At 44.0% G+C, this 27,894-nt stretch overlaps 1 long non-coding RNA gene across 1 annotated transcript; it reads right to left on the reverse strand.

The window, feature by feature from the left end:
* Window positions 1-130: 130 nt before the first annotated feature.
* On the reverse strand, window positions 131-27,894 carry LOC130478124 (uncharacterized). Its single transcript, XR_008933332.1, has 4 exons — window positions 27,868-27,894; window positions 16,429-16,455; window positions 12,816-12,866; window positions 131-167 (listed from the first exon to the last, which is right to left on the reverse strand). It is a non-coding gene; the product is annotated as an uncharacterized LOC130478124 (long non-coding RNA).

A 27,894-nucleotide genomic window follows, 5' to 3' on the forward strand; every position in this document is an offset into this window, starting at 1 on the left:
TTTTTTCTATGATGTGATTGCAGGTCAAACATTTTTAGAACAGCTGTACTGAGAGGTGTTTAGCTTTAGTGATGCTATAGTTCGAAATATATCATTCATATATAACAGCACGTGTTAACAGTTGCACTTACTGGAAACCCAGGAAAACCTCTTGTTCCAGGCTGTCCCTGAATAGAACGAAACAGAAAAGGAGATTAGAGGAAACAGACGAGGCAGCAAAATGTGTGACCTAATCGCTCCATCAGCCCTCATGATTTCCTACCCTACATTATCTGCCAGCTGAAAATAGGTCCCCTTGCTTTATATGACCTGGATGCTCCCTAACAGTATAAGAAAGCAAGTAGCACAAGTAGCATTTCTACAGGTTCTAGAAGCTAGCACAGTTCACTAACAACGCTGGAAGCTAATTTCAAGTGCACATTTCCCCACCAAGCAGAAAATGCACCAGGAAACACACTTTTTTTTTTCAGTGAGTCACTGAAGCAAAGCCCTTAACAGCATTTTTCAGAATTACAAAGCTTAGGTTCCCCCCCGCACACACACACACACACACATACTGGTTCCAGTGTGATTGGTGTCATCTCTGGTTACTGACACCGTTATGCATGCATGGACAGATATCTAACCATGTTCAGCTTTTTTAAAAACCACCCAAATTATAGGATTCCTAAGGGGAGGGCATTGTGTGCATGGCTTATAAACATACCTTGGAGTCAAACCAAAAGGGCATACATCTTTTCCCATTAACGTGGGAGCAACTATAGAAATTGTAGCAACCCTATCCAGCAATTGTACAAGTAAATGGGACCTTACACGAGTTGAAATTAATAGTGATATGATGCCCACCCATTTGAAATAACAGCCACATGAATAGGATGGGGTTGCCATCCTCCAGGTGGGGCCTGGCTGTTTCCCAGAAATTCAACTGATCTCCGGACTACAGAGATCAGTCCCACCGGGGTAACTGGTACCTGGGGAGGGTAGTCTGCATGGCATTATAATCCTGCTGAACTATTTCCCCAAACTTCACTCTCCCCAGGCTCTGCCCCCAAATCTCCAGGAATTTACAAAGCTGGAACTGGCAATTCTAATAGCATCCCACACTCACTTGGCTGCTTGCTACTGGCAAATGCCCCTCCCTCATCTGACGAGCCTCTAAGGAATTCCAGCCCTTCTCATGGAAGAAAAACAGTATCCTGCTTATAGGGTTGCCAAGTGCCAGGTGGGGGCGGGCAAACCCCCACCAATCCACCTGGCTGCCCGCCGACCAGCTGAGGCTCAGCGGGCAATGCATGCACGCGCGCCTGCCCACCGCATCACGTCACTTCTGGTTTACAACTGGGAGTTTGAGTGGTAAACAGCCCCTTGCGATGCGTTTACACCCGGAAGTGCCACATTGCAATGGGCCTTTTACCACTCAAATTCTCAGTTTGAGTGGTAAAGGCCCCTTTGTGATGCAGCACTTCCGGTTGTAAACCGGAAGTGATGCAATCGCGTTGCCATGGCTGCACACCCACACGATCTTTCCCTACCTCTGCCCAAAAAACCTCCCACCGGAGGAGAGGGGGGACCTGGCAACCCTACCTGCTTATGAGTTTCCTGGGCATATCAATGCAGGAAACAAGACATTACACATTTGGCCTGACCTAGCAGAGCTGTTGCTATGCTCACTTCCAGGAGGGGTGGTTTTTAATCCCTTCCGTTGGTCTTCTGTGGGAGGCAGCATCAGGAGAAACTGGGTATTCTGCCTACCATACAATGGGATTTTGCAGAAAGGGAAGGGGAGAAAACCATCCCTCCCAGAAAGTGCTCCCAGAGCTTCCTGCAAAAGCTTGCAACCAGTCCTCCTTACCAGGGATAGTCTTAAGTGATTCTGGGGCACTGGGCAAATGTCAAGGATGGCTCCCAACATCTGCTTTACTACCACCCAACCCACTCTGAACACGAAAAAAGCACAATTTCCACAATGCAGGTCCCTTCAAAAATGCACCGTCATTTGTGTTTTCCAATATTCATCAAAACAGTGGTCCTAATGTTACTACTGCAGCTACTGTTGGGTTTCAACTGACTGCCATACTGCTGTATCATCCTTGTTTATATTTTTTTGGGGAAAGTAGTACATTTTGTAAGCTTTCATGTAATTTCTTCTCAACTTTTATTTTTTTGCTCCACTAGGATAATTTTGTTTCACTGCTTCTGGCTAACTGCGCCACGGTAGGCTATCATGTAATGCTAGCCAGGTTGATGACGAGGGTTGCCAGCTCCAGGTTGGGAAATACCTAAAGATTTTGGGAATGGAGCCTGAGGAGGGTGAGGTTTGGAGAGGGAGGGACTTCAATGCCATAGAGTCCAATTGCCAAAGCAACCATTATCTCCAGGTAAACTGATCTCTATTGGCTGGAGGTCAGTTGTAATAGCAGATCTCCAGCTACCACCTGGAGGTTGGCAACCCTATTGATGATGTCTTTGCATTACTTGTGGGGAGGGGATTACTACCAACAAATAGCAGTAGCTTCGTCTGAATATGTGTAGGCATCACTGTAAAAATACCACCTAAAGAAGCAAGTGGTGCAGCATATTTGCAAAGGCAGGTAGACATATGGAACTAGTTCTTGGGATTTTTTTGCAATCAGACAGAATTAAAATAGATTAATACACTATCAGATTTTAAATTCTATATACTGTGTAATATAATTGATGGATTCTTCAGCAGGTTATGTAGTATATCATCCCCAGCAGCCAGCATCAGGGTAGGGCCCTGGGCAATTGCCAAGCTGCCCTATTGATAAGACCACCCCACCTCCTTACATCTGGGGAGAACTTGGAAAAGACATTGGGCTTTATCTCTTCCCCTTTTTATCCCTTCCCCTTTCCACAGGCTTTTGCAGAGGTCAGTAGCAATGAAGTGCTCTTTGCCCTTTTTGTAAATGCCCAACACAAGGGCAAAGCCCTTTTCTTTCCCTAGTTGATCTCAAATGGATCCTACACCATCTTCAGACAGGACGCCTGAAAATTGTAAGGCCACCACTGGAGCGTCTACTACAGGGAGACTGAGAAGCTCCTTGGAGGATGGAGACATATCGTATAGTTTCTTGGTGGCCGAGGGAAACTGCCTGTTGGATGTGGGTTTATCCCACTCAATCCAAATAAGCCTTTCAAAATACTCTGGTGGAGGAACTTTCTTATTTTGAGATGAGACTCTGGGGAAGATGCCTTGGTACCAGCGGGCCGCACCTTAGGCCTAGGTTCCTCAGCCAAGCTAGGCTCCTCTGATAGCTCTACTAGGTTCCTCAGCCAAGCTAGGCTCCTCTGATAGCTCTAGTGCTACAAGGGCCTTGGAGAGGAGAGACTGATAATCATCTGATGATAACAGCCTAGGCTGATTTTCCTCCTCAGTAGGCAGATCCTCAACTTCAGAGGTGCACTCTCCCTCTTCCCTATCATCTCCCTCTGAGCAGGAGTCAAGGGAAAGGCAATCATCCATAAGGGGGTGAATATGATGGCAAACTGATTTTTTGGCAGCTTCAGTGGGCCATGGTTTCGCCGCTTCCCCTTGGCTGCAGCAGGGCTCGCTACCCAGTTGGGAGTGGGAGGGAGAACTGCCTTGACCGACTAAAGGGCCCTCTAGAGGGGGATTGTGGAAGGAGGGGGCTAGGCAGGCAGGCCTCTGTGCAAGGGCTGACTCGGTCATGGCTGCCACCTCCTCAGCAGTGATAGGCCTCCCTCCTGAAACTGCACCCGATGGGTGGAGTACATTACCATCCGATGCCTTCTCAATGGTGTAGGAGCAGCCGGGAGATGACTCTTCCACTAGCCTACTGGTGGAGGGAAGGTCGGTAGCAGCTGCTGCAGGGGCTCCCGAGCTCTGGTTTGGGCCCCGCAGCCTTTTGGCACCTTTTCCACTAGGTGCGTTAGAGGGGTGCTGCTTGTGGCTTCCCGCCTTTTTTGCCGCCTTTTTTGCTGCCGAGATCTTTGCAGCAGCAGTTAAAGCTGACTCCCTGTCCTCCGAGAGACCGCCTGGGCGGCTGACGGAGGAAACGGTACACAGGATGATCTTAGGGACATGTTACATATCATTGTTAGAAGCTCAGCAATTTCCCATTTGAGTTTTTGAAGAACGTCTAGACAAACTGAAAACTAACAAATCACCAGGACCAGACGATATTCATCCCATAGTTCTGTATCCCATTCCATCCTAATAAGCCTCTCAAAGTATTCTGGATGAGGGACCTTTTTATTCTGGGTTCATGACCTTGGGAAATAGGCCTTGGTACCTTAGGCTTGAACTCCTCTGCCGAGGAGGGTTCCTCATTCAGTGCTAGGGCAATAAGAGCCCTAGAGAGGAGAGAATGGAAGTCCTCTGGGGAAAATAACCTAGGCTGATTTTCCTCCTCCTTCTGAGAGTCCTCAAAATCCAAGGAATACTCCCCGTCTTCCCTGTCCTCCTCTTCAGAGGAGGAAGCCATGGAGTGGCAGACATCTAAAAAGGCCTGAGAGTGTGGGCAGAGAGATTTTAGGGCCGCTTTGGTGGGCCAAGGTCTAGAGACTTCTCTATAGCCGTAGCCTGGCTCACTGCCCATGTGGGAAGGGAGAGGAGAGTTCTCCAGTTCTGCTCTGGGATCGGAGTGGGGCTTTGGAAAGCTGGCCTGCCTTTGTGCAAAGGCTAGTTCTATTATGGTGGTTCCCTGACTGGGAACCGAACCTGGGCCGCGGCGGTGAGAGCGCTGAATCCTAACCACTAGACCACCAGGGAGTGCAACCTTCTCTGGAGAAACAAACCTCCCCTCTCTTTGCAGAACCGACCGGGGTGGAGAGCAGCACGGTAAAGGCTCTTCCACATGCCGAGATGTGCAGAGAAGGCCGGAGGCTGGGGGGGGCGCCCAAGCTGCGCTTCGGTCCCTGCAGCCCTTTTGCGCCTTTGCCGTTTGGAACGGTGGATTTTGGATGCCACTTGGGTGCTCCCGCTCTTTTTTTGAAGGAGACTTCTTTGAGGACTTAACGAGTTCCCTCGTGTCCTCTGCCTCCAAAAATCCGCCGGCTATTGGAGGCTTTGGCATGTCTCTCAGTTCCCTGAGGATGGAGAGCCGGGTTGTAATCGGCCACAGAAAGCAGGTCGTCTTCTCTGCCAACCTCTGGGGGGGGGGCACCATTTTGAAGAGTTTCAAACACTGGGATGCAAAGGAGGGAGACGGAGAAGGGGAGAGAGAGAAGAAGGACAAAAAGGCTTCTCTCTCTCTCTCTCTCTTTTTTGTAGTGGAGGATAAGAAAAAGAAGAAGGGGAAGAAAAGACAGGAGGGAAAGGAAAAACTCCTTAGCTACACTAGGAATGAGCACAGCAGAACTATGCCACTAACGTGCTCTCCCCAACAAGGCAGGAAGGAAACTGGAAGCTATGGGATTTCCCTCCGGGGAGACAGGAAGTTCAGTCCTACCTCCCCAAGCAATGGGTGGGAAAACCCAAGCTACAAGATGCTCTTCCCTCAGAGCGGGAAGCTGCAGTTTTACTCCCCAGATTATACATGTATGACTCCCTCTTCAGGTCTGATACACATCAATACACTGGTGAATCTGGAAAGAATAAAGTTGAATGGGGAAGAGTATGTGTTTTCCAATTTCCGTGCAACTGAATGTCAGCTACTGTCATTCAGTCTTGTTCCTCATGAATAATGGGAAATGGAGAAGCCTAAGTAGCACTGCAGAAGGGTTCACTCTGAATCCCAGACAGTTTGTCTGAAGTTTCTGAATCAATTGCATGTGTGTTACAGGCTCACTCACCTGTCCTTTTAGTGAAGTTTGCAATGCCTGGTATCATTTTATAGGCATTCTTGACATAATGGCATACACTGTCATAAAAATGAGGCATTTCATGCTGGTCACTCGGGTGCAATATAAACAGAACCTCAAAAATTGTATTCTTTAAAAAATCTATATCCCGCTTTTCTCCCCAATGGGGACCCAAAGTGGGTTATCACATTGTTCTCTCCTCCTCCACTTTATCCCATATTGAAAACCCTGTAAGCGTTAGGTTAGGCTGAGATAGTGACAGGCACAAAGTCACCCAGTGAGCTTCCATGGCAGAGTGGAGATGGAAACCTGATTCTCCCAAATCCTGGCCTTGGCACTCTAGCCACGGCACTATGCTGGTTTTCAGACCCATTTGTCTATATTTCCTATCTCCTCATTAAACCCATAAGAAAAATACTGAAGAGATGGCAGCCAGAATGGCCCTAAATAAGGATGGGATGCAACACCAACAGAAAGATTTGTACTTTGTAGGCTGGTTCCAAATAATCAATTTTTGCTCCCTGCTTGTTCCAAATGGCCCTCCCCTTTTAAGTCTCTGTAGAATTCGGATTAACAGCTTTTTATGTCTGGTGGCAATTTCAAACATGTAGCATTTGAGTCACAGGCTCAGTTTTACAGATTGGTTTGTTGTTTTATTGATACTGTTGGAGGTTGTTGTGTTTTTTTTTTACTGTATTGTTTTCTATGTATTGTTCTGAGAATGCATAAGCCTGCTCAATCAAATGTTCTCTTTACAAGAAAACTGGCCCCAGAAAAGGGTCTTTGGATTCTCCTACCAGGTTCCCTTGGGTGACTAATGAGGAAAGCACACAGAAGGTTGCTCTGACATATGATTCAAAGACAGTAGCCATATACCATCAGGACATATATTATACATGTGATTTTTGGGCAAGTTTAGCTCATTTGTTTAGCTCATTTATTTTGCTTTGTTTTTAAAAATGGAACATTGTAATTTTTTAAAATCAGGTCAGTGGGCCCCATGATACCAGCTGGTGGTTAAATGTGGGTCCACATATGTAAAGGCTGAAGGTCAGTGCTCTAAGATCTATAACAAATAGGGTTGCCAACTTCCAGGTGGTGACTGGAGATCTCCCGCTATTACAACTGGTCTCCAGGTGACAGAGATCAGTTCACCTGGAGAAAATGGACGCTTTGGAAGGTGGACTCTATGGCATTATGCCCCATTGAAGTCCCGCCCCTCCCTAAACCCCACCCTCCTCAGGCTCCATCCCCAAATCTCCAGGTATTTCCCAACATGGAGCAGGCAACCCTAATCACAAAGGGGCAGCTGCATTACAGCCATTCCAGTGGTAAAAGTAGCACGAAGGTCTTTGGCCCCTTTCTAAGGCAGGTGTTTGCCATCTTCACTGCTAAGGAACCCTTTCCTGTTGCTCATGGAATCCATATGCATTAGCAAAAGATAGTGGACACGTTTTAGAGTACATAGTCAGAGACTTACCCTGCCTGTTGTTCCATATCAAGAGACAATCCAAGCTAGAACATACCTTCCACTTTGTTGCAGAGACATACTGCCAGGAAAGACTAGTAGTACAGCAGGGGTCCCCAGTGTGGTGCCCATGGGAGACATGGAGCCCGCTGACACCTTTTCTGGCACCTGCCAAGTGTTTTTAGGGAGTGGGCGGGGCAAAGTAGTGCTTTTGCCCAGCAAGTCAAAGTACTGGAGATTTGATTGGCAGTACAGCTTTTTAAAAATGTTGCTTTTGCAGCAGCAGCTACCACAGCACAAGTATCTACACTGTGTTACTAAAGTTAAGCTGTGGCAATCATTTTGTGGCAGCCATTTTGTTGCTGCACCCACCACGTCATGTCAGAATTCCAAATGCGCCCACAGGACAAAAAGGTTGGGGTACCAGAGAACAAGCTGCCATTTGCAAGCTGCTTGTCTGCAACTACTGAACTCTTCATTGAAGAACTCCCTGATATTTCTAAGGAAGCCTAATATTCCCCAGAACAAAATCTGAAAGCCACTATTCTACGGGGCGTTCTCCCCCTCTTTATTTCATATTACTAAAGGACATCCACAGGCCAGAGGATGACCTTTTCAAAGTCACCTAGAGAATGACAGAGACAACAAAATGGTTCAAATTGCTTCAATCAGCATGAAGTATTCTTAAAACACAGAATGCTATTGTGAATGAACTGATTTTTTTAAAGCTTTGTAATATTCTATTTGGTCATGTTTACCTTGGCAGGAACACATAAAACTACCTGGAGCTGTTGGCCTGGGACCAAGGGAAGATAATTTTTTATAAATTCTATGGCTGGTCCACTCTGTATCTTCCCAAAAGGGCAAGAAAGGAAAGGATCTCACTAATAAATCTCACAGTGTTGATCTCGGTTTGACCATTGCTACAGGCAAAAAAGTGCTAAGAAAAGATTAGATGAGGAAACCCGGAAAGGGTGCAACTTGGCCTCTGATACCCTACTTGTAAACCGCTAGGCTGCTCATTCTTTGGGATGAAGACAATAAAAGGCCAGAGCAAAAGTTCATCCATTAGAGATTCCAAGAAGCATTTAGCTTTCTCTTCCTCAAATGCTGTTTGTATCAAGTTCTCAAGAATAGAAGTCTGGGAACTGCCAAATGGCAGAGAGCATCTGTTTCTGCCATGCTCAGCACGATACTTTGCTCAAGCCAGCACACCAAAGTAATGTTAAGCAGCTGAAAAACTCTGGAAGTGCAACTGCTAACATCATCTTGCCTCCAAAAGACAGTCTGGAATCTATTTGTCATCTCACATCTGTCTAAAGCATGCTGTTATTCCTGTGTTTGCTGCTTCTCTTTGCTATCAAGGTGCTCCTTAACTCTTATCACCAGGACACTGTTAAACTAAATCATCTTTGCAATATATTTGGAGATGGAGAAAGGGAGAAAGAAGTATTTTTGCCTCCACCACTGATTAGTTCCATCCCAGGACAACTTAGGAAAATACTCTGCAATAAGATGTCTCAAGAAAAGGACGACATTTCCTTTTATTTTATAGAGCTGACTCTCAAAGACTGGGACAGAAATGATAGGTTGCAAGAGGCTTATGGACAAATTGGCAGATTATTAGCAGTGGTGACACCAGGAATGGACTCTGGAGTGAAAATTCAGGGGCCCAGTTTATAGGTTCAGCGGAAGGGAGGAGCAAGCTGTAGCTCTGCATTTGAAGTATTCATCACCATTTAAAGGGGGACATCCATAAGACCATTACATTTTTACTTAACTATACCAGTTTGCAAGTGGCTGATATGTACAATTTCCCACTTAGAGCCAAGGATTGTCAGAATTGTCATGTCTGGAGAAGCAGGCATGTTACAGTCCTTTAGTACAAGGGTGCTGAACTCCATTGTTATGAGGGCCAGATATGACATAAATGTCACTTGGTTGGGCAGGGCCATGCCTCGCCAGCCCAGATTAAGAGGGGGGGGGCTGACTCGGCTGGCTCATGGGCTGGATAAGAGCTTTCAAGGGGCCAGATCCGGCCCTCGGGCCTTATGTTTGATACTCCTGCTGTAGTATATAGATTGCTTGCAGTTTACAGTGCAATTGTATGCAGAGTCTTGACCAATTGAAATCAATGGGCTTAGACTGGAGTAACTCTACATATGATTGTACTGGGTCAGCCCAATCCTAAGGGGAGGTAGTTCAATGGTGGCCGGAAGTGGCACAGCCATGCCACAGCCACAGAGGATTCCCGGCTGCAAAACAAAAATGAAAAGAAAAAGAAAACTTTGCCCAAAATCCCAAATTGAAATCAACAGGGCTAAACCACCAAAAAAGGAGGCATAGCCATGCCCCTGCGAGAAGGGTCTGTCCCGGAGTGGAAGAGGTTAGGAAGCTGCCTAAAGGTAGCTCCGCCCCCAGGAAAGACCTGGAAATGCCTCCCAGGACGCCAACACAGGGACTTGTGCTGCTGGAACGCTGCCAGGAGGCAGAGCTGGCACCCAAGCCCCATGCTGCTGCATCGTGTCCCGGCGCTGGCATGGATACCACCCGTGACAGCGTAAGTGCGCCTTAAAAAGGTAAAAAGGTAAAGGTCCCCTGTGCAAGCACCAGGTCATTCCTGACCCATGGGGTGACATCACATCCCGACATTTACTAGGCAGACTTTTGTTTAGGGGGTTGTTTGCCAGTGACTTCCCCAGTCGTCTTCCCTTTACCCCCAGCAAGCTGGGTACTCATTTTACCCACCTCGGAAGAATGGAAGGATGAGTCAACCTTGAGCTGGCTACCTGAAACCAACTTCCCTCGGGATCGAACTCAGGTCGTGAGCAGCGCTTTTGACTGCAGTACTGCAGCTTACCACTCTGCGCCACGGGGCTCCTAATCGCCTTATCCCGGGTTAAATGGGCCCCAATTCAAAAGAAGGGGTTCTCATAGGTCTATTGATTTCAACAAGCATAAGCATGCCTAATTCTGCACTGGACTCTGGCCACTGAGTGGTAACATACAAATATTGTTGATTGGTAGTTAATAAACAGCTATAAATCAGTCTGTTTTGTTTCAGTCCATATATCATAAAGCTAGAAGAAACAGATATCAAATGGGACGTCTGCCTAAGCCAAAGGAGTAGTAAGCGCCTCCACAGTCCTGGCCAGTAACCAACTTTTCTGTTTGTCTTCTGTTTATATTTGCCAGGCCAAGATGAAATTATACAGTCCCCCAACGAGACTCATTCTTGATTTTTAGAAATAGTACACACAGCTCTGCCTTTTACTTCGACAAACCATTGGTCCATCTACCCTAGTAATGCTTTCATTGACCGGCTGCGGTTCTCTAAGGCCTCAGTCTGGGATCTTCACCAGCCTTGTTACCCAAGATCTTAGAAGCCAGGGACCAGGCCTGGGATAGTCTGCCTTACAGCAGAAAAAGGGCTCTGCCATTCAGTTCAGACTTTTCTCCCTTGTTCAGGGGCAAACAGGGAGGGGAGGTATGCCTGAGTTTTAAAATGGTATTAAGTGATAAAACACAAACCACTTCCTTTTACCTTAAGTGGATACCAGATATGTGAAACATCTCCCAAAGTTATATTGTTGGCCCTATCAGACCTCTTTTGGAGTCCCTCAAAACTCCTTTGCTGTTTTGCCTGAGAAGCCCCACAAACTTACCTAGAATTAAACCCCAGATAAAATTTCTGAAGTGATTCTAATGGGCAGAAATTATTATTTTATATTTTTGAATGCTGCCAATTAGAGGCAGAGAGTTTGTTGTTGAGTGCAATATAAATATAAACATTAAAATCAGTCAACATTTTGAAAGTAACAATGTTCAGACTATCTTCAATAGGATGAGACAGCAGATACATTTCAGTGTGGTCCACCTCAGGGTGGTATAGGGTTGCCAGCTCCGGGTTGGGAATACCTGGAGATTTGGGGGGGGGGTGTAGCCTGAGGAGGGCGGGGTTGGGGGAGGGCAGGAGAGGGACTTCAATAGGGTATAATGCCATAGAGTCCACCTTCCAAAGGGGCCATTTTCTCCAGCTGAAACGATCTGTGTTGCTTGGAGATCAGTAGTAATTGCGGGAAATCTCCAGCCACCACCAGGAGGTTGGCAACCCTAGGGTGCTACCTCTAGGAGACGCAGCATATATTGTTTAATATGAGGCTGCAAAGGTCTATTGACAATATTTAGAACGCTGCAGCAACTGTCACACAAAATATACTCTTTTGACAAGATTCTGTTCCTCCTTCCCCTACCTCCGCATTTGCTATTCACTGACTTCTACAACAAAAACCAGGTGGCCTCAAAAGAAACTCAGTCTGCATTTTATTAGACACACTTGCCAGGGGGCCTTCAAAAGCTAATTGGGAAGCCAGAAGTAGCAACTGTCTGAGCCATCACGGTCCCTTTCCCTTGACCCGTACCTTCTGCTGGGAAATAAAAGTTCTCTGTGATTCTCAACCATGGTCAGGTCAAGGGTTTTGCTCTTTGCACATTCAATTATGAAAAAAGTAGTTTCTGGGAAACTGACAGACAGTGGTGCACTGGAAATCGATGGATAGGTGGTACACCCCAAGTAATACGATGAAGTGACTCCTGATCCTCTTTGCCTTTCTGCTACCTGTCATTTTAGTGATGTTGGCATAAGCCTGTGCAACAATATAATGTTTCTGTCCAAGGTGAAAAGATGAACTGGATACAGACACACGCTAACATGGTTGTTTACAGTTCCCCCTGTTAACAACAGCAATAGAGAAGCTCCTAGGAGATGGTACTGAGCACTGGGCACAGACCTCTTGAGTGGCATCACCAAGGACTAGCTCAGAGGTGCATTTCTCACTATCACTGCCTTATTCATTGATTTGTATTTACAGATTTCTCAAAAATGACACTGCCCAAGAGTGACTGATCCTGCAATATACAGGCCAGGAATAATCTTGGAGGCACTTACCCCATTCCCAGCAGCCATTACTGCAAGACTTAGAACGAGTGAGGTTAGGGCCTATAAGCAGCATTTTTAAACAAAATTTGCCAACCTAAATTCACTCACTGCTCAAGGCGTGGCCTTCAGAACACATCGTGCTTAGGCCAGCCATGAACTTGTGCAGTTGGATAGAAGCATCCCTTTCCCACCCCCACCTCCCCAGTGGCATAAGTCATTTGCCTTCTGACAAACCACATTACCACAAGAAACTTAAAGCAATTTACAGTTGAAAGTAGATACAAGGAGTACCCAGGCAAAGAAGACTTTGTACTATGCCAAACTGGTGTGGGCTATTCTGTTGGGACCAGAGAATATTTCTGTCCCTTTTAAATACAGGAGGGAAAGCCATTGGAAAGGCCAGCTTCAGTGTTTTTTGTTGCTGAGATTGAACGTGTGCCTTCTCACCAACATACTCTGCAATTTCAGAACAAAAACAAATCTGGCTATTGGTGAAGACCACATCACAGAAGGTTACAGGCTCTTCTGAACTGACCCCAGTAGCATCTTCAAACTCCATAATCTTTTCTTTTCTTGCAATTTGACCCACAACCCTGTACTATTGGGGGGGGGGGAGCATCTTACCGGAGGACCACGGGGACCAATGATAGACATGCCAGCTTCTCCTGGGGCTCCCTAAAGAGAGTAAAACAGCAAGAAAGAAGCAGAAAATGTGTGTGAAAAAGAAGATTGAAATAAGATAGGGAGTGAATTGAGGTGGGGGGGAGAGGGAGAGAGAGAGAGAGAGAGAGAGAGAGAGAGAGAGAGAGAGAGAAAGAAAGAAAGAAAGAGAGAAAGAAAGAAAGAAAGAAAGAAAGAAAGAAAGAAAGAAAGAAAGAAAGAAAGAAAGAAAGAAAGAAAGAAAGAAAGAAAGAAAGAAAGAAAGAAAGAAAGAAAGAAAGAAAGAAAGAAAGAAAGAAAGAAAGAAAGGAAGGTTACAATAAATGGTGGTAACATTAACCATTATAATAAAACAATCAAGTGACTAACAGCAGAGCGCTGAAAGAAAAATTTGGATCTGGCCAAATAAATGATGGAAGAAAAGAAGTTTACACAGGAAATTAAAATCAACAATATATATACATATTTGTGAGAGAGGGTGATTAAAAACACGTTTTTTCCTCTTAAAACAGCAGGTTCCTCTGTCCTTTTCCAACCAAGACAGGGAGCCATTTTGAATCTATTCTGAAATCAGATCAAAGCACTACTCTGGGCTCCTTGAGAGTGGAAAGTATAATCTCACCGTGTAGTTTACAAATGCTATCATCCAATGCCAGATTTGTCTTGTTCCTAGTTATCATTCTCATCCGCTGAGAAGCCTCATCTCCCCTAATCAGGGGGATTTAATATAAGTAGACGTTAAGCTACTACGTTTTGTAAGAGACTGTAGGAATTCCAAAGCAAAGGCAGCCCTCTCAGAGCACACGTTTTGGTTTGTTTGGGGATTAGATGCTCTATAGAATTTCTAATCTTGACAGCACTAATAGTCCTGCAGCATTTTTATGTTTTATTTTTGTGAAAATCTGACACTCACATTCTGTTACAGTGGGGGAAATCAAATTCAGTTAATTACATTTTGCCTGTAACGAATTTGTGAGTAAACATAGGTTAACCATTTGGTCACCCTAGGTCTCGCTCAGGATTAGTAATTTCAGAGCTCAGTGAATTAGAAAATTAGTGACCGTGCTGGGCATGAACCATAATTGCTGTAGGCATTTCGAACTCCTTTGAAACTGGTTTAGTGAACATGGTTTCTCCCAAGGAATTCTAGGAACTATCCTATTGTGAGACTGGTGAGAATTATTTGTTAAGATACCCTTCGTTTACCATAGTTCCTGGCTTTCCTTGGTTGGGACATATGGCAGTTAAAAGGCCTTGAAACAGATTTAAATTTGCAGAAGATAGATTGGGGGCTTCTTTTCACACAGCCTCTGCTGTAGTTGGAGCTGCTGCAGCACCGGCCCTTTCCTGTGTCACACGGTTAGTAAGACAGTGTTGTGCAGTGGTTAGAGTGTCGGCTCAAGTGGTTTACTTTATAATCCCTCATTTAGGAAGTGGCCTATTGGTGAAATGCTAAAACAAACATCATAACATTTCCAAAAATCATAAATTGCATGTGACTTTCATTAAGCATCCAAATTCTAAAAGAAGCCTTAATCCCTCTAGTGAACTTGTGTACAATATTGTGCATGGCAGCCACTTACACGCAGACATCCTGTATACTATCATATGAATAACAGAGAAATCAAGCAAAAAGAAATCCCTCTCCAAACCACATGCTGCAATTGCTTTTGCTCAGGGGTCCATTCAGTAGCAAGCCAATTCCAGCCATTTAAATGGATTAGCCTGTAGCAAAGGGCAAACACTGAATGGAAGGCTGTACTGGTATATCACCAAGGGTAATAATAGCCATTGATATCAAAGAGGCTGTAACAACTCTTGGCAAATTTAAGTAAAACACAGTGCTGGTTTTGCCATTAGGTGACTGTCTAGGACAGCACTTTTGAGGAGTCATCATTATTGCAGTAAGAGTGAAACATTCCCTTCCCAGTATCACCTTGGTATAGTCTTGTTGACCCCTATTATGCAAAGTTATTCTCCACTCTGTGTGCCTGATTCACCCCGATGGTCTCTAATGGGCCACTTGCTCTTCTGAACATCTGTAATGTTAGTCACACCTATCTGCTCAGCTGGGGCTGGAAAATGTCTGGTATTTTTTAAAAAACAATTGCTGATGTTTCTAAAGATGAACTGAATTTTGAAAATTCCACAGTGCTGATTGGGCTGTGAATCTGGGACCAGCTGAGCTCTCCCTTTGATCCCCTGTCAATAATGAATCACCATGTACATAGGTAGATAAACACATTATTATAAATAGGCTGTAAATCTCCAGTGTTTTCTCCCCCCCCATAAAAACCCCAAATCAAATAATGAAAACAATGTAGAACATTTTATTAAGATCAACCAAAACTGCACAAGCTTTCAAGCTCTCCAGAATTCTTCTTCAGACTGGATGTTGTTTTCTGACATTTTAAAAAGAGCATTGCGTGGCTTTTGCTTTTGGATTTTTCTTTGGACCAAAGAAATGTCTAAATATTCAAGGATCAACCTTGGAAAAAGCTTTTACACTTACTTATACTATCTGAAGAAATCAAATGCCCATGTCCTGGGGCTGGTTTGCAAAGTACATTTAGCCTGTTTTCTAGCAGCAGGTTGACAGGGTCTAGAAATAATCAGCTGCTTTGTATTATTTCCTTGCGGGAGACCTCTGCAACAAAATTTTTCCTACTTTTCTCTGATGAGATGTAACAGCCTCATAAAATACAGTGCTGATGTCTGACAAGCAATATTCCTGCAGCCCTTGAGAAGCTCTGGGTTTTTTCGGGAGAAAAATGAAATAAAAGATATGATCCTTTCATTTCAAGATGTTCGGGGCTTCCATTTTCCTCAGTCCAAATAAGGAAACAACGGATGTAATTTTTGTTCTTAACAGGAGAAAAAGAAAACCCTACCACATTATTATTATTTTTTGGGGGGAGGTATGCATGCCCCTCCCTTCTGCTTTCCTCAACAATTTTATGAGACTTTTCCCTTAGATTACAGAGGGATTGAACCAAGGTCTGCAATCAGGGAATAATGGACACAGCCCAATAACCAGCATCTGGATGGAGCTGTCCAGAACACAGCTGGTGCAGTTAACCACATTTCCACATGTTGGTTTCCTGACCACACCAAGCACAGCTGTCAGCAATGAATAAGAAAGCAGCTCCCAAAAATGCCAGAAAGGTCCAGCTGCAGATGTTGCCTGCCCATCCCTATAAATAAGTTCTAGCAATGTTAGTATAAATTACAGTAAACAAATCGAAACCTGTCAGCCTTAGAACGTGTGTGGGGCCTTTCTACAAAGTGGAAAACCCCACCCAGGAATTTCTTATTTGCAAATATTAATTTGTGTAAAGTATGTTCCTCTAAAATTAGCCACTGACTAGCACGGAGAATAGGAGGGGGATGTTTTTTAAGCAAAGCAGGGAGGCGCACTGAGAACTGGTTTAAAACCAACCAACTGGCAACCTATTTTTCAGGGCAAAGCCAAAGGGTGTTGCCAGGTTTGTCACTACGCAGCAATTTAGTCCATAATGACAGGGTCCATAATGACAGCAGTGCTTGACAAGCGATGAGCCGAAAAGGGCTGACTCACCTTCTCTCCAAGTTGCCCCTTTATTCCCTGGGCCACCATTTACACCAGTCACAGCCACATGCAAGAGCGTGAAGGGGGAGAGAAAGAGAGACACAAACACAGGAGTCACTGTTAAGGCACACTAAGCACCCAAATAACACAAACTCACATGAAGGACCTCCCCCACACATACTTTAAACATGCTTTGTTTAATGCTCACACGCAAGCACAGAGAAGGGTGACCTTGGTTTCTGATTCCCTCCCACTTATACCACCTTTAGGAATTCTGCATTGTTGTCACATGAAGCAGAAAGAGTTTTGTAGAAAATGCAAAGCATGGAAAGGTTGTTTGTGGAATACACCAAATTTAGACGATATGGCTGAACTGCAGGTACAAATTGCACAACTGTCTACTCCCAATATTTTTTTTAAAAAATCCTTCCCATCCATAGAAAACTATCACATCCAGCTTACCCTTCTCCTTGATGTACTAGGGTTTTTAGGGGGAGGGGAATTTTGTTGGGGGATGGCAAGAGCATTCAAATGTGACACTTCCACTACCTGAAGTCTGATCTTTGGTTTGTCTTGACAAAATACATAATCTGAGGAAGGCAGCAGTTGCAGCTGATTCTAGGAACCAACTCTTGAATTCAACAATGGCAAAATAAATGGTATGTATTAGCAATAAATTCACAGGGTTAGCTAAGCTGGCCTGGACTTGAGCTCACAGATGCAGAAGTAGCAACACATCTAACAAGGATCTGTAGACCCACAGCTATTAAGAAAGAGTGACTCTTTGATAGGGTCAGTTCTGATGGTCTTACTCAAACGAAGCTTCCCACCACTGCCACAGTAATGATCAAAATAAAGACATCCCTTTGGGATGCCAATAAGACAATGAGATCAATGACCACACGTAATTGGAAAGTGTTTTACTATACAACAAATTTAAATAAGTGAGAGTTATGTGTTTTAAAAAAAACTTCGAAGTTCCTGTACTTGAACCAGACGAACATGTCCACTTCACTAACTTGGAGCACAATCCACAGTACAGTTATATCCTTCTAGGTCCACTGACAGTTGTGCTGTTAGTTTTGTTACTACCAGCAATCCACACAGGCTTACATGAATTTTTTTTTAGAAACAAGTAGATAATAACACTGCTTGTTACAAAAGTGCTGAATGAAATGGTCACTTGGCATCCACTAGGAATGTCACCAAGATGGCAATCCTTGTCGTTATAACAGATGGAACTCAGTGACTTTGAACTGAATTTGAAAGTGCATGCTCAAAATAAACTGTTGAAGACCAAAAGTTGCAGTGAATTTGGAGGTTTCTCCTCACATAAAACATCTATAGAATTTCTAGTGAAATCATATGGTTCAATGAAACTAGCAAAAGATTCTCAGGAAGGTTTTGCACAGCCTTATTAGTAACAAAATGTAGAATCCATTAGCTTAATATCCCATGTGGAGAAGATCCTATGTCCCTATATAAATATCTACAGCTCTTTTTCTTTTGTGGCAAATTTCACATCTCTCAGCAGGTCCAGGTTTATATCAAGCAGAGGGTCTACCTAAAAAGAGGGAACCCAGAAAATAAACTGTAAGCCATAAACTGTAAGTCTGAGAGGGAGAACCATACAGGGGAAATGTCGCTTATTACATTGACACACACCCATACAAGAATTTCATCTACAATAAGATTGCCCTATGATAAAAAGCCCTGCTTAGACAATGCAACACAACCTACTATACCAACAGCCTCACTGATAAACACATCCCCTTGATTATTATATATTGTGCCATATGTGTTGGTATTATAAGCAAATGGTTTTGAGACTGTGCAATAAGAGATGGCTGCTGTCAGAGTATTCTGTGTTGAGCCTTAGCACCCAGCTCAACCAATGGAAACTTCCGAAGGCTCACTCAACAATAGGTAGAGAAAGTTGGAAACATTTCCATTCAAACAACAGAGGAGACACTGGCCTGCTTTCTTCATCCACTGTTCAGCTCTCCTTAACTGTCTACTTAGCACAGGGATGGGGAACCTCCGGCCCGGGGGCCGTATGCGGCCCCTGAGGACATGTTTTGAGGCCCTCGAGCGCTCTGGGGCCTGCCACGGAGGCGGGGCGCAGGGCGGCCCTCCCCAAGGGTGTTCCTGGAGCCGCAGCTTACAGGGGCACTGCAGCGCCCTTTGGACCTCCTCTTGCTGACTGTCGGCTGTTGGTTGGCGAGAGGGGAGGGGGAAGGATGCTTCCCCCAGGGCTGCCCCCTACAGCCACGGTGTGCAGGAACGCCGCAGCACATTGTAAGCCCTTCTCGCTGCCTATCGGCTGTTGAGCAGCAAGGGGGGAAGAGGCCTGCGGCTCCCAGTGGCAGAGCATGCGTGCGGGAGCCGATCGGGCTTCAGGGGGGGCTTTTGTGGACTCTGGGGAGGAAGGGTATGGGAACTGGGGCCTGGTCGCATGGGGCTGCGTGCGCCGCCGGTGTGTGTGTGTGTGTGTGTGTGTGTGTGTGTGTGTGTGTGTGTGTGTGTGTGAGGCTGGGGCCCAGTCGCGTGGGGCCCGGTCACGTGGGGCCAGTGTGCGCGGGTGTGTGTGTGTGTGTGGGGGGGAAGGCTTTTCTCTCTTCCTCTTTTTCTGTCACTCTTTCTCCTTTCTCTCCCTCTCTTTCTCCCTCTTTTTCTGTCTCTTTCTTTGTCTCCTTCAGTCCTTTTCTTTCTTTCTTGCCGTCCTTTTCTTTCTTTCTCCCTTTCTCTCTCTTTTTTCCTCCCTCCCTTTTCCTCTTTCTCTGTTTTCCTTCCTCCCTTCCTCCCTTGCCGGTCGACTGCGGGCTGCACACCCCTGGCAGCTCATTTGCTCGGGCCCACCGCTGGCTGCCCTCCCGCCTGGGAGGAGGAGAGCGGGGGCGCCCTGCAGGCCTTCTCTGTGTGGCCTCCCCTGGGGTTGCCAACCTCCAGGTGGTGGCTAGAGACCTGGCAACCCTAGCCTCCCCCCCCCCCCCGCCGGGAGATCTACACCTGGTATGGCCCCCGAATGATGTTATAAATGTGCAAATGGCACTTGGCAGAAAAAAGGTTCCCCACCCCTGACTTAGCATCTCCTCCTCTTTTTCCTCCCAAATCCTACAGAAAGTGACCCACTAAGTAGAAATAAAAGTGGACTTAAACAATAGGCAAAGAAGCCCAGCCACTCCTTTCTTGAGTATTTGACTGTCATCCCCTGTACCCTACTTTGTCTTTCAGAACTCTCAACACGCAAAACTGGGGTGCTCTTGGTTGGAAAGTATAATGTGGAGCCTGGCTCTCTGCTTAGGGTTGCCAGCTCTGGGTTGGGAAATACCTGGAAATTTGGGGGGTGAAGTCTGAGGAGGGCGGGGTTTGGAGAGGGGAGGGACTTCAATGCCATAGAGTTTGATTGCCAAAGCTGCCATTTTCTCTAGGGGAACTGATTTCTATCACATGGAGATCAGTTGTAATAGCAGGAGATCTCCAGCCCCCACCTGGAGGTTGGCAGCCCTATCTCTGCTCCATCTTCTACAGAATGGCATGAGTGTGGTGAGAGCAGGAACCTCTCTTGTGACGTGTCGTCTAGTGGAGCAGTGTGTGTATGGGGCTTCTCTAGCAACTACTATGACTTGCAAACAGATAGTTACCTCCTGCTAGTTTTGTTGATGGCAGTTTCACCCACTTAGATAGGTACACTATAAACTATTCAAAAAATGCCTTCCTAGAAAGTTTTAGCTGTACATGTGCTAATCACTATAACTTAAACAAAAGGAGCTCTTGCTCAGTGGTAGAGCCTCAAGCATTCTCTGGCAGAAATTAATCTTGTAGGATGGCATCACACAACACATAAATGTAATTTTATTTTCCCTTGCCTCTCCACAATTCTGTATTGCAGTAATATTGAAAGAACTATCTCCAAAAGAGCAGGATCTGTTATCAGTGAAGGCCAAAAGTTTGCACAAAAGGAGAACATAACAAACATACATAAATCTGAATTCTGTAGCTGATCAATAGGACACTCCACTCCTCGGTCAGTGAAAACCTAAAATGGGACCTAAATGTAAAAACGGTTGTGTTTTCAATTTCAAGGATAGAGGCTAAAGCTTCACCAGAGTACTTGTTCTATTGCTGATTTGCTTGTATACTTAGGGTTTTTTACTAACATCCAATTTAAAGCCACTGCCCTCTAATTTAAAACTACTGCACTTAGTGGATGTGGTAACCTTTTCTCCCTCTCTGACAACCTTCCACATATTTGGATCCCTCAGTCTTTTTTCAAAAGCCTTGGCTTTCTAAAAAAAATAAATGTAACTATGCTGCAAATTTTCTCCAATTTGTCAACATTTCTTTTAAATTTTGGTGCCCAGAACTCAGCTTTTGATACTGTACGCCTTTATCCACCTTGATATAAAGATACATGCAGTATTATAAAAATCACACTCATTAGGAATCTTCACCTAAAACATATTAAGGGTACCTTCCTTTGCCTTATCACAAATACCATCAGTACTTAAAACAACTACCTGCACATCAAATGTCTCATGACTTTCCAGGTGACTGGCAAACACAAAAAGAGCAGAAACGCAGAGGCAGGCAATGTCAACCCACCTCTGAATGTTTCTTGCCTTGAAAACCCTATGAGGTCACCATAAGTCAGTTGTGACTTGATGGCACACTCATACACACACACACACACTACTGGGATGTTTATAGAGTACGTTTTTTAAATGCTGCCTATAGTAGATCAGTTCGTCATTTTTCTTTAAAAATCCAGAGTGATTTTTAGTTCTATGGGTTTTCCATGTCAAATCAACATAATGTGGCACATGAGGGTGGCACCACAGCGATGGACTTTGGTGAGGCTATGCAGTGTTACTTAACATGCTGAAATGTATCTTTGGCCTTTTTTTTTTAATGACCAATGAACATTCCTGAAAATTTGGAAATATCTTAAATGTTTGGCCATAATTTCAGTACACTACTTTCTATTTTTTGGAACAAGTTTTTGAGCTTCCATATGAAGCCCACGGAAACTATTGTCTGTCTCATTCTGTAGCAACAAGAGAAAGAACATGCTTTATGGAAAATGTGACCTTGAAAACATTTTTGGAAGGGTGCAATCCTGTTGGATGTAAATACATGTCAACATATATAATAATACTGCAAAAATTCAAAAAAATCCATGGCTATGCTGAGAACACCATTTGTTGATTTGGTAAGAATGCCCCTCTAACATTATATGTTTGGTGAAATGTGATCTAACGTGGCAAGATTCAAAGTGCCTTGCACTGAATCTTACCAGTGCAAGGCAAACTGAATGTTACCACGTTAAGTCATACTGTGCCAAACATATTAAGTGAGGGGGAACATTCCATACCTAACCAACACATGGTGGTTGCATCACAGTCATGGCATACCAGGGGGGAAATTAATGTATCTTGACTAAGCTTGAAATCAGAGTGCCAACCCCTGAGTTTATTTCCAGTACTGGACCAAAGGGGCAACCATGCATTAATTTCTGTCACCTTACAACATACATGACAGTTTATCACTCTTTTATTCTTACTGAGGGCTAATTTGAATGTGTCCTGCCTTGGATATCCCAGGCTAGCCTGATCTTGTCAGAAGCTAAGTAGGCCTGACCCTGGCAAGTATTTGGATTAGAGACCTCCAAGGAATCCCAGGGTCATAATGCAGAAGCAGGCAATGGCAAACCACCTCTGAATGTCTCTTGCCTTGAAAACCCCACCGGGGTAGCCATAAGTCAGATGTGACTTGATGGCCAAAAATAATTGAATGTGGCACATTTACATCCAACTGCATGTGTGAGGGGTTCATTCCAGTCATTTTCAATGGCATGAATACAGATACTAACAGCAAGCTGGCAGGCTATTTTGCAATGGCGTTATTTCTCTACATATGTCACTGGAAATAGATCTCCTGGCTCATGCATCTGTATGCATGGTGGCAGATAACAAATGTGGGGGAAACTGAGCTTGGTCTGATAAATGCAACCCTATTCTTAAAGTATAATTTCTTAACTATGGGAAGGCGTCAGAGCTCACCCCCAACCCTTAGTTCATTTTGTAAATAGAGAAGAAACCCAGTGAAGCTGCCACATTACGGACTTTGAACAAACCATGTGTATGAAAATCAAGAAAGCGCAGGGAAGAAACAGCTAAAGAGCAGGCTGCAGACGCATCTTTGGGAGGTGATATAACAATAGAACAGGTACTACCAAACATTTCTTCAGAGTGCAGATTATTAGCTGAAATGTGTAATGTTAAAACTTTGCTGTGCTAATTCTGCTATTTTGTCCCATTCAAATGAGGATTTTTTTCTAGGCAAAAAATATCTGTTTGATCTCTATATTTCTTACACACCCTTTCTCCCCTACATTAAGAGATTAATACATTTAGAAACAGCTCTCTGCTGTCGTGAATATTTTTGTTCCCACCAAAAACTTGGTTCTATACGTATTCCTTAAAACAGCCCAGAGCACTTTCATGTGGTATATTTCACTGCATTTCTGTGTTTAAAAGTTTCATATTCATTTTATTTGTGAGCTAATTAAGGGCACCCACATTTTATATACAAGAGAAATATTTAGCCGTTGAGTTTCTCTATCCTTCTCTTGCAAAATAGGTCTCAGCAATTAAAACAGTATTTTTAAACACAGCTGCTTTAACTTTTTTCTAAAGCAAACCATATCCCTGAAATGGAAACAGTGTCATCATCCCCCTGAAAATATTGAATGTATCACCCCGCAAAGGTATCATAGATAGCAGAGGGATGGGATGCAGTTGTGCGGGTAGTTGTGAGAGCTTTCAGACTCACCGGAAGTCCACGGATCCCCATAGCGCCTGTGTCTCCCTAACAATTAATGCAAAATCAAACGGCAGTTGGAAATGACTGAATGTGTTGATATAAAGTGACACAAATGAACTTCCATTTGCAGGTTTATGAAGCTGCATTGATTAGCATATATCATACTTTTATGTGTGACTATGTTGGAGTTATGCATTTATGCAAAGGAATCCTTTGAAGTTAGTTATATACGAAGGGTGTTTTAAATCAGGCAGCATACAAACTCTGCTAACATGATATCATATTTATGTATTTGCATTTGTGTGTCTGCATGCATTTCTAAACATGTCTATAATCATGCAAGTATAGCTGTGCATGAAATTTATGAACAAGCTCATACTAATATATTGTGTCATAATTATACAATAGCATATTACATACATATTTGGTATCACTGCCTTACTGCAGTTATTGCTTTCAGGATTCCTGTTACATATTCTGGTTTTTGGCATATGTATTCAAGTGAATACATATTTATTCCAGTGAATACATATAACTGTGTTGTATTTTAGACCTCAGTTTACTTTGCTTATACTTTCTAGACCATCATATTTTATTACCCTATGTTACCATGGAGGGTTACTTAAGGGAGAAACCACTGTTGAACATTAGAAGGCTAATCTGCCTGTCTACAGTAGTGTTTTAATTACAGCATGTGTCATCCCTAGTGTCATCAGAAATCTGAGACCAGTTTGAGAAATCCTGCTGGGATTGGTGCTGCTCCGCTCACGACCTGAGTTTGATCCCAACAGAAGTTGGTTTCAGGTAGCCAGCTCAAGATTGACTCAGCCTTCTATCCTTCCACGGTCGATAAAATGAGTACCCAGCTTGCTCGAAGTAAAGCGTAGATGACTGGGGAAGGCAATGGCAAACCACCCTGTGAACACAGTTTGCCTAGTAAATGTCAGGATGTGACGTCACCCCATGGGTCAGTAATGACGTGGTGTTTGCACAGGGAACTACCTTTACCTTTAATCTTTGGGGAGGCTGTCTAGAGACTGTTGGGGGCAGAGCATTATAAAATCAGTGATAATCCAGAAATAACAATAGAAGTGGTCCCCAAAAAAGCTAAATTTTGCACTCTGTATAAATGAAACAAATTTGCATAATTAAAACTTATTCTGCCTTTTTAAAAAAAACTATTTTGCATAATTTTACAGGGAGCTACGCAGGGCACTGAAACCCTGCCCCTGACCAATGCAAACCTTATTCAGCACTCCTGTGATTTCAGCAAGCATTGCCCTGACAGACATTTAAATGAAACATTTTTGCAACAATTTAGAAACATACCCCTTATTAAAGAAAACGAAAGCAGAGAATATCAAGAAGCTGAATTCCACTCCAAATACTACATTATATGCTCTCACATTATCATGTTATATACATAGCTCTGCCCACAGTGTTAGGAATAAGTAGAAGATGCCTAAGGAAGCAGGATATCTATAATGTGATGCCAAAAAACACACTTAGTGAGTCATACTTCCATCCCTCACTGTGTGTTGGCACAGTGTTCGTAGCTTAATGTCAGTACTGTTTGTCTACCATGTTTCTAAGGTATTTATTAGCATAGCAGCCAAACAACACAGAATAGCATGTTTAAGGGGAATCTGATTATTTGTTTCATCCCCCATTTAGGAATGAGCGCAGGGCCCTAATTTTATTTGTATTTGTAAGTCACATCAAAAGGATATGTCATCCAAAGGTGACTATGATCAGCTCTACATCTCAGCTAAGTCCACCTTCATCTCTATCTGACCTTTTTTCAGCACAAAGTTCCAAAACTGGCTACTTGTAACTGAAAGCAATTTGCTCCAGGGTCTCAAGAGATTAATTTTAAATCTCACCAGTTATTTAAGCAGAGCTATCTTGGACTTATTCACTCTGAGGCAGGTAGATCCTAGAATGCCTGAGGCGTAAATATGAATTGGACTCAAGAAATCAGTACAATGGCATCTTCTCACTTGGCACTTTGTACTGTAGTATAGAGATACAAAACACATCCAAACATAATCTGTGCAAACTGGTATAAATTACAAGGTTTCCTTGACCCTCTTCTCAACTCCACTTGAGTGTGAAAAGGAGCTTTTCATACACACAACCTTTTGCGTTTGATGGCTCCATGTCTACTCTGAGCTCAGGTAGGTACACCTGAGAAATAAAACAGCATGTGAGCACAGAACTAGGCTTCATATTCTACACCAAAATGTCACCAAAAATGAGTTCTCCCTGTTCCCCATCATCAGAAGCCCAATGTTGAGCATAATGTTTAGGTCTATCCTAAGAAAAGGGGAGTTGGCATTTCCTTAGTTGCATTAAAAACAGTAGTGGCTTGATAGTTTAGAACTGTGCATCTTAGGTTTCCCTGAGAAAACTGTAAACTAACATCCAACGTATGGAACTTCATAAATAGAGGGTGAAACGTACCCTAGAAACCCTCTTCATGACAACAGCTCATCACTAATGCTTGGTATCCATTCGGGTTAGCATTAGGTATGTGTTTACAAATCTTATGTCCACCAACGCGTAGCTTTAATTGTTAATCTGTGATAATAAGATTATTCATACAAACTAACTCAGGTGAGGGAAGAATGCAGTCTGTCACAAGATACTGAGGAAGAGGAACAAAGTCCTTTTGTTATTCAAGGGAAACTGGAAATGGAATGGAGGGCAGTGGCCATCCAAGAAGAGGTTTCATGAGCCAGTCTGCTTTCAGGCATGTGCATAGGTGGCAATTAAAATGATTAAGAACACATGTCCTATGGTCAATGGACATTAGGAGAGAGAGTGAGAATAGCCGAAGCTCCCAGGATTGTCAACAGCTTACTTTTTAGCAGTGGCACTCAAAGTGGTAAATGACCACCACTGCTGAGCAGTAACTGCAAAGGAGAGGAGCTCTGCACTCTTCTTGGGGGACACCTGGTTGAGCAAAGTAAGGCAGCAGTGCCTTGCACATTAGCACAGAAGTGTGCCTCTAGTGTGAGTGGTCAGCAGTGCACTCAACAGGGGTACAGGCACTTCACCCTGCAAACGCAACATGTCCCGATCCAACAGATGTTCACTGCTAAGGACACAAGCACTCCCCTCCTGTCTTTCAGCTGCCGCCCCGTCATTGGCAGTAGTTGTTTACTCCATTTTGCCCAAGCTCACTAGCTGGACACGGCCTTGCTGGGAAAGACATTCATCCCTCTGAAATAAGGGCTCAGGTGGCCGGTCAGCATGGGCACAGCCACCCCTGCAGATATCAGTGGCCATGCAAATGATTGGATCCAGCTGCAGTGTGCAGGTATGCCTTTTCTTGCAACAGAGCATTGCGTTGTTGTTCTTGGGCTTCTTGGAAGACGGCCAGGGATGAGTGAAAGGAAACACAAATGACCCCACATCCTCCTTCCCTCTAAACACACCCAGGAGTAACTGTAAAAACAGTATTTGTTTTCAGGCTGCTGTCATATACACACACACACACACACACACACACAAAACTTTGCTGTGTAATAAGCACAGTATGTGTGTGTGTGTGAATAACAGAGAGAGGTGCCTGATGAAGCACCATTTCTTCACCCCTCATCTTTATGCAGCGGGGAGAGGGACTGGTGAACAAATTATTCTGTTACCATTAAGGAATGCAATAAGGGCAGGGGTGAACCTCTCAGTAGGAAGCCTGAGGCAAATTTCTGGCAAATGGTCAGTTTTTCAATGTACTATTATATCTTAACTACCATATTTTTACTGGCTAGCATGAGGAAAACTTATATTCTTAATTGTCTTAGAAATTTGACTGGCTCCTTGCTGTGACACCAGCATCTCGATGTAGAATGGAAGTGCATCTCGCCTCTGTTTCTGCACATCCAGCTGCTTGATTTTGGCTAAAGCCAAGCCATAAAATTTATTGTTGGAAGAATTTTATGCCACAAGTTCCTGAAGGAAACTGATCCCAAACCATTACAAAATCCAGTTAAACAGAACTTTCATTTCACTGTGGACTGAACAGTTCGACTGTATAATCCTTATCAAATTATGGTATTGGTTCAGTTGGGCAAGTCATTATAAAAATCACATAGGATGAAAAGATTATAGTTGTGCCTACTCACAAGTCAGTCTGGTAATGGTGAGAAGCTAGGGGTTTCCTGGAGTACCTGTATCTGAACCTAACTATGCAACACATTTTCCTGGGTGGGTTGACAGACATGGTCTGGAAATTCCATGCTTCTCAGGCATTTGTGGACCTGCTTCAGATCAGGACCATGGCGTTCAAGAAGAGGGGGCTTCAGCCTTCTCTGCACTGTAGGCTCCAGAGAACCACTATTTGCCCCTCAGGGGAAATTTAATGTGTACTGGTGAACCACATATTAAGCTCCCCCAACAGTAGCTATTAAAAGAAATATGATCTCAAATGCAAGAGTGTCATGGAGTATTCTATACCTAGGACTTTTCTCTGTTGGGCCAGTTTGTATTCTTCCCACTGAAATACATATTTCTTTACATGGTTTTTTTTGTTGTTGTTAACCAAACATTTTGGTCTGCTTTCCCAATTGTAACCAGCAAAACAAAGAGAAACTCAAGAAGAGGGGAAAAAATGCTATTTACCGGAATCCCAGGTCTTCCAGTGGGACC

Source organism: Euleptes europaea, chromosome 5 (genome assembly GCF_029931775.1).
Source record: "Euleptes europaea isolate rEulEur1 chromosome 5, rEulEur1.hap1, whole genome shotgun sequence".
NCBI lineage: Eukaryota > Metazoa > Chordata > Lepidosauria > Squamata > Sphaerodactylidae > Euleptes > Euleptes europaea.